The sequence below is a fragment of the Corvus cornix genome, chromosome 1 (assembly GCF_000738735.6).
Source record: "Corvus cornix cornix isolate S_Up_H32 chromosome 1, ASM73873v5, whole genome shotgun sequence".
Lineage (NCBI taxonomy): Eukaryota > Metazoa > Chordata > Aves > Passeriformes > Corvidae > Corvus > Corvus cornix.
This window is the reverse complement of record NC_046332.1, coordinates 72,422,033-72,439,211: the sequence shown is the minus strand read 5'-3', so window position 1 is coordinate 72,439,211 and position 17,179 is coordinate 72,422,033. Positions and strand designations below refer to the sequence as shown.

Here is a 17,179-nt window from a genome sequence, read left to right as displayed (position 1 = left end):
AAAGCCATTATTAGCACAAGGTAATGTGAAGATGGACTTTTATGGTTAAATTTACCCACAATGGAAAAGGTCTTCCAAAGTATGTGTCCTGGGAAAAGCTTTACTCCAGTGAGGTATTCTAAAACTTTTCAATGTATCTTTTAGGATAAGGGCCTGCAAAACTAAAACAAACAAAAAACCCCTGACAGTATTAAAGTCCCTTATATTGTAGTCAAGTGAAAGTACTATACACACAACAAAGATATCTGTGTGTGAATTTGTGTGTGTTTGTGTGCATGTGAAAGCATGTCTATACCAATAGTATCCAAAAATTATTTTTCTCAGGTTGTAATTACCTATTGGATAGCATGGAACTATTTTACAATTTGAACTTAGCATTATTGTTCTATTCAAGTAAAAAAATATTAAGTGCTAAATCATAATCAATTTATAGATTTAAAAATGGGCTGTATGTAAGTCTAATTAATAGGAAACTTATACAAAATACTTTAACAACCACTAAACAACACACAAGCACACTGAGCAGTTGACATACATGTGGTTTTTTTTCTTTCTTTCAAATATTAGAATTTTTTTTTTAATCCACTGGTGTGATCCTGATTTAAAGAAAATCTATATAAATTTTTCTATGTTGCTTCATAATCCTTTGCAGCTTGTTTGCAGAATTATAAAGCCTTACCAGCTTTAAAAGTAAAAAAAAGAGACGTAATTCCTAGCAACATTTGGCTTTTAGATTGATCTTTTACTAAGTCATACTGTGTGAAAAATATTCATATAAGGGTGAAATCCACAGATAAGACTGAAGCTGAATTTTTTTTTCTTTTATTTTTTGTCTCTTCAGAATACATTTAGAGAGTGTGATGGCAATGTTTTTGATGTGACATATCCTGGTAAAAGAGTTAGATAATAAAGGTCCCCTTTCAATCATAATCCTGACTTTTTGTATTTTTGCCATTATAAAATTGTCTGGCAATTGTGAGCAGTATGACAGTGGCACTTGTTTAATTAAAATCATGTTCCATATTTCACAGTTTAGATATTTCACTTGCATTTCCTTTTTGACATTTGCAACTGGAAATTTCTCATGTTTATCTCATAAGCATGCAAAAAATTATTTGTATCAGAAAAGCAAATAATTTTTTAAAGCCCATGCATATAAAAGATTAGAACTATCATGGAATTAAAGAAAAAATCAAACAAACTGCATCCTTCTTGTCACACATGCACACACCTGGGTTTGTGCTGTTTGTCCAGCACCTGACCTGCCTGATATTTTTAGGCATAATTTAATAAATTTAATATTTTCTATAAATATTTTAGCCAGTTTTGAGATAAAAATTAATCACTTTTTTTTTTTTTAACTTCAGTATTCCAAAAAGAATTTTGGTTTTAAAGTTTTTGTTGGGGGTGGGGGGAGGGCAGTGTGTGGCCATTGGCCTTTTCATGCTAGTCCCTCTCTATAAAATGACTTCTTGTTTCAAAAAGCTCCAAATTATTGAGCCAGTCACAGTCATTGATTTAAATTTTCTGCACTTATTTATAACTATGCTACAATAAGGACTTTATGACCTGTACTAAATAATTGAATCTCTTTTACCTCTTTGATCCTTCTTGTCCTACTTCCCATTTTGATAAATGCCTGAAAAGCAGTATCACAATCGTGTTGGTTTGTTCTTAACCTTTATACTGTTAAGTGTTAAAAAACTGAGTTTATTCACCAAAGCAAATGCCTAACATCATGACTAATACCTTCTCACTGCTTCTTTGTATTCTGAATGAGACTTCTTGTATCAGTCTGTGTCTTCTTTTATATTTACCTTGTGAAATGTCCGTGGGATAAGTTCACCTTTTTGTTCAGTGTTTGTACTGCTCAAGGGAGACTTAGACTGTGACAAGGGCCCCTAGGCAACACAGTTATATAAAAGGCAATGCAGGAAAGGGAGCATATTTCAATATGACACATCTAAGAAAATGGAAATTCTACAAAACAATAGAGGAGACATCACTACCTATAAAATTGTGAACTTTTCAGAGAATAGAGCAACTCAGTTCAGGTGAAATATGAGTAATGCAAACCACAGATGTAGATAGAACCTTGTGTTAGCATACATGAGTCTCACACCTTTCTATTAAAGCTGCATACGTATGAGTATTGGTGAAATTTATATTTTGCCTAAATGCTAATTGTGATGGTTGGCCTGAGCTGACAGGAAGTCCCCACACAGTTGCCTGCTTAATCCCCCTGATTTTATTGACGGGCATGATGTTATGTGCCGTGAGATACCTTTTTGGTCAGTTAGGGTCAGCTGGCCCATCTGTGTTCCTGCCCAGCTTCTTGCCCACCCCCAGCCTCCTTTATGGGGACAGAGTGAGACCTTAAGCACATACAGGCACTGTTCAACAGTAGCTAAAACTTTGGTATGCTATCAACACTGATGTGGCCATAAATCTAAACCAGCCATATGATCTGCCATGAAAAAAATAAATTCCTTCAGAGCCAGATCCAGTGCAGAAGTGGACTTGAATTTTTTGTCATTTTTTAAAGATGTGATCATTGAAAAACTACATTTAATCACCGTCCTAAATATACTGTCCCTTTTCTAATTGCACCAAAGAGTCTACAAATTAAGTGTATATTTTATGGTCATCTTTTTTGTAACCTTTTTGTAAAGGGTGTTTAATAGCACCTTTTAAAAATTATTTTATCTAGCATTCTCTTGCTGTTCATTAATCCCATGGCTGAAGTGAAAATATAGGGGAAAATTATCTTCAAACAAGATATTGAGAACCCGTGATCAGTACTTTTTTTGGGATTGTTTTCTGCATGCCAAAATGTGATACTTTCTCATAGATATTTAGTTAATGGACCTGCTCTTCTGTGAATCCTTTTATTTATCCTGAGTGTACAGTAGGCTTCAAACAGTAATTATTTTGTGGGGAAGCACTTGCAGATAAATAGCAAGCTCTGGTACCATTCTGCTGTGTTATGGTATTTCTAGAAAGATACAGAAATAAAGAAAATTAATATAAAGCAAACTACATCCAGTTACATATTTCCTATTCTTACTACTTAAAAAATAGGAAATTTTATTCAAATACATGTATATTTTTTAATATTTTATTTGGAAGATTTCCTTTTATATTTTTTTCAGAAAATTCCTGGTTTATGTTGTCACTCACGTACATGAAATGTGACCTTTGTGTGAGAAACTTCAAGATATGATGACAGATGTTTTGAAATAGCAACCTGAAGTATGTGTATGCCAAAGCATCTAGCAAGAAGAAGACTATTTCATACACCTTAGCACTGAAACCCCAAGTTTAGTTTCTTACAAAGGTTCTTAATACCAGGATAACAAGCCATCTGGATGTAAGAAATGCCTGAATTAAAGCTACAATATAGTAAATAACATAGAGAATGATAGGTAGAGAACATGTGGTGAGAGATCATTGAGGAGAAGATTTAGTTACACTTCAGTTGAGTCTAACAATTGCACAGCAAATGATTCCTGGCCTTTGTTAAAGAAAATAGACTGGACTCCTTTATTTATCCAAGAATGTAAATAGAGAAGTCTATTGGACAGATGGAAATCCTGCAGCATTTGAAAGAGTGGAAAATTCTATAGGGCTTCTAGTGATATACCTGATAATATTAATGGAGCTGGCACTGAGATACAAAATAGCCTGAGTGAAAGAAATTCTAACTGTTCTTGGTACCTTAGACAATAAGGCTGAAAGTGTTTGTAGATATGTCCAGTACTAAGAACACAATAATTTAGAAGGAAATCCATACACCAGTTTTGTGCCTGTATGACATAGCCAGCGCAGTAGATATGTAAGAGCAGCATGGGTCAGCTACTCACTGTTTGTAAAGAACCACTTCTAGCATGTCACAGTTATAAGGTGTCAAGGAATGTCACAACAGTATCACTTAATATGTTACTGGAGCTGTTTCCCTCTTTTTATCTTTTCACTTCATGAATTTTCAAAAGTATGCTTTTTGCTGTTCAGATAATCACAGTTTAAAACCTCAACCATTAAAACAAAGTAAAAAGACATAAACTGCTTTGAGGTGTACCACAACCTCTCCGCTTTACTTGGAGATTAATCAATGATGGAAGCTTACCTAAATTTCTGAGCAGGCTCATTTAGAGGTTTTAGGCTCTGGAAAACATTTTATTTGATAGTAACTCAATTTTTATACATACCTACCCTTTAAAATACACAAACCCTTTAAATTTCATCACTAAATTTACCTTTAGTTCTAAAAGTAAAATAACCATTTATTTTTAATTAAATAGAAGTGATTCACTAATTAGAGCAGAAATTACATTGCCTTCTTACACTTTTTCTTCACTGTAGCTATTTGTTTTGCCCTGTCTTTATCAATATTGCCTGCTCTCAGTTCTGTGGTACATTAGGTTCTAGCATCTCAAGTGCTGTCACTTATCTTCCTGTTTCACACACTGCCAAACTCCTGAGGTTTGCAAAATAAATGGAAAATGCATGAACAGTTCCTTATTTTCTAAAAATGCAAACAGAAGTAACAATGTATCAAATTGCTTTTGAACAACGGTTCAAAGGGAAACTTTGAAATGAGATTCAATTCTGACATAAAAAATAGAAAACATTTTGTTTCTTTCAAAGTACTATTTATAAAAAATATTTTTTCAATATTTACCTTTACAATAAGATTCCTCTGTGACTTAAACTCTTTATGCTAGCTGCCTATAATTTCTCTAGTATTAGCAGAGAAAATCACTTCCAGAATTGAATTATTCCTATTTGAAGAGAGGTATATAACATTTCTATTTTAATGAAAGGAATACATATAAAAAATTGGACCTTTATAGATATCAGAAATATGGAATAATAATAATTTAACCCAGATTTTATTAAAAGTCACAGCCTGGAGAACTAGATTCCCTTTCATTGCTAACAACTTGAGGTGTTTCAATTATGCAAACATTCTCGTTGTGGATATGTATTTTTGTTTGTTAGAAAATAATTTTGTTACAATTAACCTGTACTTTATTTTTTTTTTCTTGCATAATAATTCCAAGGGCGTACTCACAGTTGTCATAAACTGTTTCTAAAGCTATAAATTGAGTTCCTTTTCTGGAGGAATGCATACTTTTTACATAAAAAAACCTGTTTCATATTCTGCAGCTTGAAAAATGACTGTGTGCTTGATAAAAAGCCTTATACCGAATTGCCTACAAGATAAAATGGTGCCTTTTTAACATTTAAGACCTTCAACAGTAGTTGTCTGAAGAATTGAAATATTGATCCTATTCTTACAGCTATTTTGTGTAAGTGTTCGGCAGCATGCAGTAAATATCAGCCACTAACAACATCTACATCTGAATTTAGGATACTTTGAGTTATCTTTTATTGACAATTGTAAATAAAGATACTGTCCATAATCTCTACCACCAAAAAATCCAGTTGATGTGCTATATCTTAATATTATGGATACCTTAACAAGAATCAAAGTAAAAACCATCTTAACAAATTCTGACTATTTCTAAGGGATCTGAAAAGAGTGATACAATAACTTTATTAAAATGAACAGATGAGATGTTAGATAACAATCATAAGATCCAGAAGTAGAAAAATTAATAATATAGATTTTACAACAAAGAGTAAGAGATACTTCAAAGTCCAAAACCTTAGTTTTCGTCCCTTTTCTCCTTTCTTGTTTGCCCAAGTCCTGCTTCCACTCTTGAACATGGAAACAGATTAATTTCTGCCTTTGACAAAACACATTTGTAATCTACAGATTACATGATCCAGTTTATTAACCACCATAGGCTGCATTCTGTTTCTTTTCAAAACCTAATTTGTACCTATATTTTCAGTATGTAGGCTAAAGTATGATAAAATTGAGTAAGCAAAACATTTTTGTGTCTGGCAGAGAACAAAAAGTCAACTCACAGCAAACATGGAGGTAGGCTTCAGTTGTTCAAACATCAGTCTCTAGAATAATTTCAGACTTGATAGAATACCCTGCCTGGTCTCCAGCTTTTCTACTCCAGATAAATGTGTCCAATCTGCAGTTCTATGCAGATGACTTGGTGTTCTAGAACACCTAAAGTAAAAATAAATAACAAAAAAAAAAAAAAAGGTTTTTTTTAGCCAAATGAATCCATGGGAGCCGATTCTTTGAGATTCATACATCTACAGAGATTTATATATCTATATATCTAAGGGTTCTACTCAATTATCAATACACAGGTGCTTGATGCTTTTAGAGGCATCTAGTATACCTGAGACATATCAATGCTGTGGAGCTAGCAGATACTCTTGGGATAATTTGTCTAAATGGATAGATAGGTACGTAGATAGGTACGAAGATAGGTAGGAAGGTAGGTAGATAGATTAGATAAATAGATAGATAGGTAGATATAGACATAGATATATGGATATATATATATATGTATGAGAATAACAAGTTAGTGAAACCTATCTCATTCTAGAGATCTACCTGGAGTCAACACTGAATACTGTGGGATAACTCAAATAATGGCAATTTATGAGCAGGAAAGTGGATTGAAACCTGACAGACAGGATAAGAAATAACTCCAAAATAAGATTCCTAAATCTGTGTGTCTATATGTGGGTATTAAAGGTCTCATTATAATTAATGGAAATGTAAGCCTCAATTCAGTTACCAACTGTATGCTTCTAGGGCCAATTGCCATATCCTAAAGTACCTGAGATATCTACACTGAGCTGGCCTATATGCCAGAGGTCTTGAAGATGCATGTTCTTCTGGAGCAGAAACAGAAACCATGTCTATGATTTGGAAAACTTTTTTGTTCTGGGATAACTAACTTAATCTCACTTCTCTGAATGAGAGTGCCTCAGTGGGTGATGAGTTACTAAACCTCTTTAGCAATTAGTTACACTCACTGTAACTATATCATTGTCCATGATATTCATTGAATCATAGAATAGTTTGAGTTGGAGGGCACCTTTGAAAAGCTATTCAATATCAATCCATCTGCAATGAGCAGGGACAATAGGAAGGTGGGGAATAATGGGAGTTCAGATTTCTGCCTTACATGTCTGCAGCTGCATGTAGATCCCTAAATATAAATGTCTTGATCCTTACTATATTTCGCAATAAGCCATGGGTGAAAATGTTTCACCAAAGCTGAATGGTAACTAAAACACTTCACAGCTCCAGATACATATCAATTTAATAATGTCTGATTTCTACCGAAAAAAAACCAAACAGAAAACAAATACTCCAGCAGAGTGGGAATTTGAATGGTCACAATAGGTTCAACTTTCTGAAAAAACTGTAACTGAGGTCTGGAAGGCAAAAAGAATACATTTATTTCTGTTTCAGTGCAGCTGAGGTATCTAGAATTGGAAGCAATTGCTACTGGCATGTTTCACCTCCTGGCTGAAAGAGGTGAAAGGTTAAAAAAACCTAGCCTGAGTGAAAGGAATTCTAATTGCTTTTGGTACTTTAGAAAAAAACTCCTCACCTTGACCATGTGGTCTGTAACAAACTCCAACCACACCATATTACTCATATTGACCTCTTGTCTCATCCTGACCAAAAAGCTTTCAATCCACCTGTCATCCATCCAGTACAAAACCTCTGTACATTTGACTTGCTTCTTCAGAGGGCGACTCCCTGACCCTCATCTTCCCCACTTGTCTTTCCTGAAGGGTCAGTATCCGTCCACTGCAGCACCCCTGTCATGTGAGCTGTTCCACCATGTCTCAGCTACTCCCACAGCATTGCAGTGTGTCACCTAATGAGTTGCTCTAGTTACTCCTGTTTCTTTCTCAGGTAGCGTGCACTTGGGCATGTACATTTGAGACTGGTGTCCTTTTCCCCCAGTTTGCTGTTCCTGAGGTTTCTTTTAACAGTCTTTATCCACCCTTTGCTTTTCAACTTCATCAACTGTTCCCTCACTTAACTGTGTGTTTTCATCTCCCTCTGTCATTATTATTCCCAGCTAAAATTCTTCTTGTGAGCTTCACAAACCTGTTGGTAGAGATGATTTTTCTGTGTTCAGTCAGGCACAGTCCATCTCTTCCTGGCAGTGACCAGTCCACAGGTAGCTCTAACTGGACCCTGATGCCTGTGACCCTTGTGTCCAGAACCAAACAGTCCCCCGATATCACTGCAGAATTATCATTGGTGCCCACATAGATGAGCAGCAAAAGGCTTAGTTCAAGAGTTGGACCAGTACCAGTGGTCTCTCCACAGCATTCCTGATCCAAGACCCTGTCAAGCAGCAATTGCCAGGCAGCAAGTCAGGTTGTGGGTGGGGACTTCCATTTCCCACAGTCAGGAATCTCCCGTAACTACCACCCATTGTTTTCTCCCGATACAAGTGTGTAGTTGAGACTTGGCCCACCGTGGTTCCTACCCAGGAAGAAGTTTATCCTCTATGTGTGATACAAAGACACTAAACCCATTCTGCAGCTGCAGCTTTGGGTGAAGAAGGAGCTTTCCACCTGCTACCAAAATTCACTTGCTCCCAGCTTTCACCACCCCAGGAATCACCATTTTCCACCTGAATGAGCACAGTCTCTGGTTGTTCCTCCTTCTGTACAGCTTGAAATTTGGGTTCATATCTCTGCAGGGTCTCTTTAACGATCCTGTCAACCTCATTTTCATTTCTCCTGGTGCTGCACAGTCTGTTCATCTCCTCCAGAAGTTTTTTTTTGCTAGGTAGCACAGCTTCTCAGCCAGAGCACAGATGCAGGCGTGTGCACCTTTTTAACTTGTTTCAGTGGGAGACCTCTAGGTGCCCTGCAGCTCAGGCTTTTTCTGAGGGGAAGTCTCCGATGTGCTGGGATGGTTGCTGTTGTTGAGGCTTGTGTTTTGTGCCCTGTGGCACATCACAGCATATTGAGCAGTCCTGTGCTGTCCTCATTTGCTGCTGGCTCCCTTCCATATGCCCCTCTGCACAAACTGCTGTCCAAACTACTGCATTTGTGCATTTATATTTGCCGTGCTCATGTTTGCTGGTCACCCCCACTTTAGCCTGCAGGGGTAGTGGCTAAGGGTACTGGGCAGGCAGATTTTGCTTTGGCTAGGTTTATCAGTTTACCAACAGCAAAATGACAGGCAGAGAAAAAGAACTCAAAAATTACTGCAGAGAAAGGTTTTTTGGTTTTTTTTTTTAAGTAAAAATGACTTTTTAGAGTTCACTTTTAACACACTGACACAGATCAGCATATTTGCTTTTATGATTTGCTCTGATGTCTAGCCCCTCATTGCTTAACATCTGGGTTTGAGAATTTCAGATTTCCCCTTTGGAACCACCACAGATTTGCCAACCCTCAGAGGAATCTTTTTGAAGATCTGGCTGCAGAGGGAGACACCAAGGAGTGCTCTGCAGAGTACTTGAAACTGCAGAATCACAGAAACACAGAATTTTAGCAGGTGGGAAAGGCCTTCTGCAAATCACGCAGTCCAATCCCTTCTGCTCAGAGCAGGGTAAGATACTGCAGATTGCTCAAGGCCCTGCCCTGTAGGCTTTCAAAGGACAGAGAGACTCCACAGCATCTCAAGGCACCTCATTCAGTCTTTGACCACCCTTGTGGTAAAAGTGTTCTTACGTTTAAGTGCAATTTCATCTATTTCAGTTTGTCTCTGTTGACACTTGTCCTGTCACCTGTCAGAAGAGTCTGGCTTTAAATTCTTTGCTGCCCCTCATCAAGTGTGTATGCAGACTGATAGGGTGCCCGAATCTCCTTCTCTCCAGACTGAACACTTCCAGCTCTCTTGTCTTGACTATTGCTCTAAGTCCTCAGTCAACCAGCTTAGGATGCCCATGTCTCTCTTGTGTTGGAGAGCCTGGACCTGGACTCAGAACACTAAATGTGATCTCAACAGGGGGAAAGACCACCTCTTCCCTCACAGGATGTGATGAAACACCACCTCAACCTGCTGAAAATGCTTTTCCTAATGCAGGCCAGAAGGCTCTTTGCCACAGGAGCATTTCTCCATGATTCCACTGCCATCAGATTGGATAAAGAAATTAGTCCCTGGGAGAGCTCTGCTGGGCATAAAGCTTGTTTTCAGTCTTTGCTGTTAGGAAACATAGACTGTGAGACTATGGGAAGGAGAAAAAGAAGAAAGGGAACACCTATAATTCACAGAATTCACAGAATGTCTGGGTTGGAAGAGACCTTCAAGATCATCGAGTCCAACCCATGCCCTATCACCTCAACTATATCACGGCATCAAGTGCCATATCCAGTCATTTTTTAAACACATCCAGGGATGGTGATTCCACCACCTCCCCAGGCAGTCCATTCCAGCACTTTATCACCCTTTCTGTAAAAGAACTTTTTCCTGATATCCAACCTATATTTCCCTTGATGCAGCTTGGAACTGTGCCCTCTCCTTCTGTCAGTTGCTGCCTGGTGAAAGAGGTCAACCCCCACCTGACTACAACCACCCTTCAGGAATCTGGTGTCTGGTGTCCCTGCATAACACAAGAAGGGTGGAGGAACCATTCAACAGAAACTCCTTACCTGAGAATGTGGGTAAAAAGCCCCTTTAAATCCCCTAGGTGTGGTCTATGTGCCATGTGAGACAGAGAGAAGGGGCTGAATTGCATAACATGCTGCCGAGTGGTGTAGGAGTAAAATGCCAGTAGGATCCTTACCTGTTGGGGCCTGTGCCATACAGTGTGCAGAGGAAATGTAATCATGGCAAAGCAAATTGCCAGCCTAGGGACAAGCTGCACCATGCCAGCTGGTTTCCGTGTCAGGCATTTAGTGCACTCATGTAGATGTGGCTATAAAACAAAATTCAAGTGAGCATTCAAAACATTTTATCGTTACCATCTTCAATATAGTTGTATCTTTCTTCAAAGAGTGAACAGGTCCTAACATAGCTTCCAAGGTTTAGTCAATAGAAATTAATTTTTCTAAAAATATGAACACAATTTACTTTAGATGCCAACAGGGGTTTCTGATTGGAAAGGCAGAAATGTTTATTTTAGATAAGATTAGTACTATATTGAATTAGGTGATCTCTTGTATCCTATGGCAACAAATAAAAGACTTTTTTTTAGGTAAAGTACATTTCTTTGAATGGAAAAAAATCGCGATGGATTTTAAGAAACATTCCTCTATGGAGGGTGATCAGTAGGCAGAATATCTAAGAACCAAACGTAACAAACATTTTCAGATAAAAAATTAATACATTGAATTTGACTGAAGGGCACTGGTAAGCTGGAAAACCTTGAGTTTGTGTATAGTCAGCCATGCTAGCTAAATGCCAGAAGGGAATTCCTGAGTGAGCATGCTAATTTCTTCATGGATTTGCAATGATCTATTTCTTACAGAATTGCTTTTTTTTGTTTGCTTATCTCCATATAAACAAGGAATGAATAACTGTTCTTTTTTTATTTTTAACTTTCAGTCCCTATGCATTGGTGTGCCTAAATTACTTGGCAAGTATCCCACTGCCAATTCAATGTGGCTGTGTACTGTACTGTTGTTTCTGCTTTTGAAAATACAAAATAAATCTCAAGTCAAAAACATGCAATATTTAGACAAGATGTAAACAAACTGCTGTGATTTATTGGAAATGCCTTCCACAAGAATAATCTTGGGCATCCCATATGTAGGGGTTTAAAGGGAGCATACATCTGGCTGCATTAGTCTTTAGTTTATATATTTAACGTGTATTTTTCCATGAGAAGTTTCCCACAGCCAGTTCCTATGTATGCATTCAGTTTAAGATAAAGAGCTGGGCATTTTATACAACTATTATAGTGTATGAAAATTCATATTTGTATGTGTTAATAAAATATAGTCTCCTTTTAAATTCCGAAGGAAGAGATTTGCAGGACTACATTTATTTTTGACTAGTCCGAATCTATGATTAACTTGGCAATATATACATTAATGTGAGCTGCTGATCTTGTGCATGCTGATGGCAGTTCTTATCGAGCATCACTCTTGCCTGCTTTGTTAGAATACTTCCTTCTGAAGATGGATTACCTTTTTTTTTTTTTTTAAAGTGACTGAAAGGAGCTCACCTTTGGTGAGGTGCCTCTTTCATATTGGCTTGTCCACTTAGTGATGTGTCTTCAAAGTGCCTTTTAGCACAGCTGGAGATGTAGTCCATGTTAACAGGATTTCTCTGTTTTTTGAAATGTGGGTCAACCTATCTGAAAAAATAGATTAGAACTCTTCAACATTTTTTTAAAGCATGTTTCAGGAGCTGGGGAGGAAACTGGAGGTGAAAAAGACTTTGATTAAGCTGGTTGCCTATTTTTTGTTATTTCTTATAAAGCAGCTATTATGTATTGACAATAGCATTTTCAGTTCTACAAATCAAAATTATTTAATAACTTTATAAATCTGACAATTGTTTGTGAGGATGTAAAAATCCTGTCATCTTTGATGAAATGTTACCTGTTTGTTGAACTAAACATTACACATTAATAGACTAGAGGGGAAAAAATTAGATCCTTCCCAAAACTGGCAAATGTTTTTGGCACATTTTTAAAAATCAGAGTTAAAAAGGAACTGACATATGTATTTGAGCATCCAAATGTTCACATTGGTATACAATATATCAATCTTTTGCAGTATTGTTTTTTCACAATTAAGAATATATGAGTGTAACAAAATCAAATATTCTGTACTGGAAATGCTGAAATCAGGGCTTATGATGAATAATTAATTCTTTACTTTGTGCATTTCTAGCCATTCTTTTAATAGCTAATAGGATTACATGGACTGGAAATTTTTCTTATAAATTAATCCATATAATGCTTTCTAGTCTAAGCTAGATGTGTAGGTTGTCTCTATAGCCATTTCAAAAAGAAATCAGAGGGACTCATTTGCCTTTATTAGATGTATACATCCTTAGACAGTTAGACTGGAGTAGATGTTCATTTTCCACATGACTAAAGCTAAGTAAGATAAAATGTTACATTTTTTTAAAATTATTTTTATTATTTCTACTCACCCCCCGCCCTCAGAAGTTCATTTCTTCACGGAGCAAAATAGTGTTCTAAAAAGAAATCACAGCGTCAGAGGGAAGGAGTTATTTCTAAGTATGATTTCTGTCTCACTTACTGAGGAAGTTGGATTTCCAGTAGTAAATATGGTAGGGGACTACAAAGAGAAAATAAAAAGTGCTTACGATTTCAGGTTTGACAAGTGAACTAGCAGCTTGCTTGGAAATAAGCAAATTCCAAGAACCAAGATGTGTGCAACACAGAAAACCTGTTCCTCCCACCTTAATACAAACACTGTTGTTTGATCATCTCTCTAGATTTCACTGCTTGTCTTACTGGAGATCTCATTGTTGCTGCCAGTACAGACTGTGCAAATTATGTGAAACATAATTGGGCTTGGCAGATATTTTGTGTTATTGACATGACATGTATTCTTTGTGTGGTTCAGGAGTATTACTCCACACTTGGTATGATCTTATCCCAGGGAATGAAAATTTCTGCAGCTGAAGCACAGCAGTGTCCCTCTTATGGCATATCTTCTAAGTCAGGGTAGTCAAGGGGGATCTCATTGATGATTCGTGTGACTGCTGCAAAATGGCTGAATGAACAGAAAGTATAGCAAGGTGAAAGATTTCCTTCAGTGACTTAAGAAAATTCAAACCCTCAAATGGATATCAAGCCCTTATCATGTGCTGCATGGTCAGTTTGAAGGCTGGGACTGAAAAATGCTGGAAAATTGAAATGTTTGCAAATAATATACAGTCCCATTAACACATCAAAATAGTTTCAGGCTGGCTGCCCACAATTTTTTGATGATATTAACCTAATTTTCTCTATTATTTGCAACTAAAGAAAGAAATTAGGTATAATAATACCACTTGGGCTTATCAGTGATTATTGAATTATACATTAAAAATTTCTAAAGGAATTTTTATGTTTAATTACAATATCAAAAATTACACACTTTGATATCTTACACCTTAGTCATGAGACCAAATGCAGGACAAATTTTCCCCATCCCATTTGGAATTAAACTACAAAAAATTTTTTTAAATCCTGTGCAAGAATTTCTGATCGTGTTGAAGCAAAGATTTGCATTTGTTGGGTTGAGTACGTACAGAGGATAATTTCACTAAATGATATATAATCATCTACCATAAAGAGGAGCACAGTGATCTGCATTTCCTTTTTGTTTAAAGCTTGTGCTTTCCTAACAGTGTTACTACATAAGCAGCTGACAGAGTTTCAATTCAAGTTTTATGTTTTTTCCACACTGTTTGTTTATCTATTAGCGAACATATATATATTTATATATATGTGCTACATTACCTGCTTACAAATATAGACACAGATGTTCAGACACAACATTTAAAAAACGTCTGTTATTATTTTGGTTGATTAGGCTATATGCAGGCATTTTGTAATAAGATTACAAAGATAATTACAGAATAATTTTCTTTTCAACCATAATTAGCCTATATTTCAAGTTAATCATGATACATCTTGCAGAATGTTTACATTGTCAGAAACATACACTGATAAGCTTCAGATGTAAGAACACAGCTAATTGCCCTATGCAAAAAATATGAAATATTTCTGTGTTCTTTTTCTTTAATTTTAGTGTCTTTTTTTTCCCCCTGTGAATTGGTGTAGATACTTTCCCCTGGAGGCAAGTGAACAGTTAAAAAGCTTTGAACTCAGTGTTTTTTAAGGCTTTTAATAGGATTTCCTAAATATTCAAAATTAATATGTGCAAAGCAGGCTTACGAGGCAAATTCTCTGCAGCCCCCGACAAAAACTCTTGGGGGTTTTCTGTATATTTTGTAAACTGGTGTAGACTCAAAAAAGGTCAATGACTTGACATTCTTTGACTATACAGCAAATTATTCTGCAAGGATTCTCTTGTCACTCAGTATAAAAAGGCTATCAATTCAAGAAAATTTCTTCAGTTTCTCTAGATGCACATGAAATCTGAAAAAAAATTAGTTTGCGTATTCAGGAAGGGGTTTCTGGTGAAAGCTTATGTTTCTAAAGATTACAGCCCATTTCCTCAGTAAAAAAAAAAAAAAAAATTCTGAAGCTTATCTCAAGTGGTTATTTTGTCTGGCTTTCTTTTGCAAGCATAAGGAAAAGGAAACTTTTAGGTTTATATATTTCCCATAAACATATGGAATGCCAAAAACCTGAAAATCAGTGATTTTGATTTTGTGATACAAAAACATGCCTGTTACCATGATTTTGAAGTCAAACAGACAACTGAATGCAGATTATCCATACTGCTCTGAAGCAAGGTTCAGGAGGAACAAAGCAGCAGGCATCACATACAAATGCATAGGCACAGCTCCAAAAAAGGCAAAAACTGTAGCAGAATTAGAGCTGATGTGTTTTCCAAACAGGAGGCTGCTGTGGTTAACTTGGCTATTACCTAATTTAAACTGTGAGTCGTAGAAGGTACATGGCCCTTACATGCTTCTTGCTGTTGCAATGGGATCACTCATGCCTGGCTGTATGACACCAAAAAGCAGTATCAGCAGGAAGAGTTACTCACTGGCATTGAACTGTTCCTTTTTCCATCTCTTATGGTGCATGAGCTCTATGGCAGCACTGCATAGGAACCAACACATTTGAGAAAAAAAGACTGATTTCATAAAGCCCATTAATCTATTACCATAGAACAGAGCCATGAGTTTTCCCACTATTTTGAATAAAGTTATATGGAGAATAAGACCCTTCTCTCTCAAGCAGAGGATGGAAGATTCAGTTGCCTGGTTGACAGATCCAAGCAGAATCCTGCCCTGATAAAGTCTGTACTCCTTCATCTGTCAATTTATTCAATTTTTGTCTTTAATTTTCATTAGTGAAAACCTTTGGCTTTTTCTCATAAGAATGAATAATAAGGATAGAGACAATCATTAAGACACTTCTCACACATGGAAGAGTTTTCCACAACTGCTAGTCTTGCCGGATTTATTGCTAATATACTTCCACCTGTATGACCACTGAAAAAGTAAACTGGAGATGAGGAAAAAACCTGTTGCTAGTTGGCCCTTTTTTCCCCTACACATGGAAAATAGTACCATTCCACTCTAAATTCCACTCTATCAGAGATCTTGTACTGCTGGTAATACTCTACCTACTTGTATTCTTAACCCTCTATTAGAGAGAAAAAAGGAAGTATAAGGATATAAAAAGATTCAGATAAGGTCACCCAGGAGGTCAGTAGCAGACATGAAGCTGTCATCTGGTGTCCACTGCATCTGCATTAGAGTTTCAGTTCAGATTAAATATGGTCCAGTCCATGTGACCAGATTAGAGCTCATCATAACTGAACCCTCTAAAGCTGCACAGAGGTGACATTAGGCAACAACCACTTTTCTCTACAGATTCATTTCTATTGCAAAGCAGAAGATGTTAATATATTTGTTGGTTCCATGCACTCGGACACACTAAATAAAATCACAAACCTCCCCATGTAAACCACAACATGAAAACAACAATTATATGCACCCCTCTTTGTGACATACAGTGTCACATACTTCATACCAGGTTTGGGTTTTGTATTTACTGCTAGTCAATTAGAATACATAATCTAGTGTAATCTTACCTTTTCAGCCAGGATTGCCTCTGATAAAGGTCTAGGAAATGTTGTTCTCTGTCTTCCCTTTGTTAGTAGAGAAACAGAAACTTCCACAGAAAGATTTCTAAAATTTTAAGAGCTATCTCATCAATTGTGTCCCATCTTCTTATTTCCAAAGCACAGAGGGCTTTCCAGTGATAAAAATATACCTATGAGGGAATAAAGAAAAATGTTAAAATTAAGCATGGTCTTTTATCATCTTCTTATCTTAATATTTTGTCTGTGACTTGCAAAGCTTTGAGACATTTGCATGAGGATATTTCAGGCGATGCATTATTGCACCCTAAGCAACTGTTATTCAACCTACACAAATCTGAAATTTGAAAATCAGCTATACTATTAATATCCAATCTATACTGATGTACTGGGTTTGTGCTATTTTGATAGTGGCGGGGCTACAGGGTGGTTTTTGTGAGAAGCTTCTAGAAGCTTCTTCCCCCATGTCTGGCAGAGCCAATTGCAGTGAGCTCCAGGACAGACCTGCTGCTGGCCAAGGCTGAGCCGATCAGGAGCGATAGCAATACTTCTGTATAATATATTTAAGAAGGAAAAAAAAGCTATTGGGCATAGGTAATTGTGG

General features: G+C 36.6%; 1 long non-coding RNA gene across 1 annotated transcript; it reads right to left on the bottom strand.

Annotated features, from left to right (window-relative positions):
* Window positions 1–5,435: 5,435 nt before the first annotated feature.
* Window positions 5,436–16,800, bottom strand: LOC104685957. Its single transcript, XR_751233.3, has 5 exons — window positions 16,567–16,800; window positions 12,971–13,015; window positions 12,033–12,164; window positions 10,650–10,781; window positions 5,436–6,091 (listed from the first exon to the last, which is right to left on the bottom strand). It is a non-coding gene; the product is annotated as an uncharacterized LOC104685957 (long non-coding RNA).
* Between the last annotated feature and the right edge of the window lie 379 nt (window positions 16,801–17,179).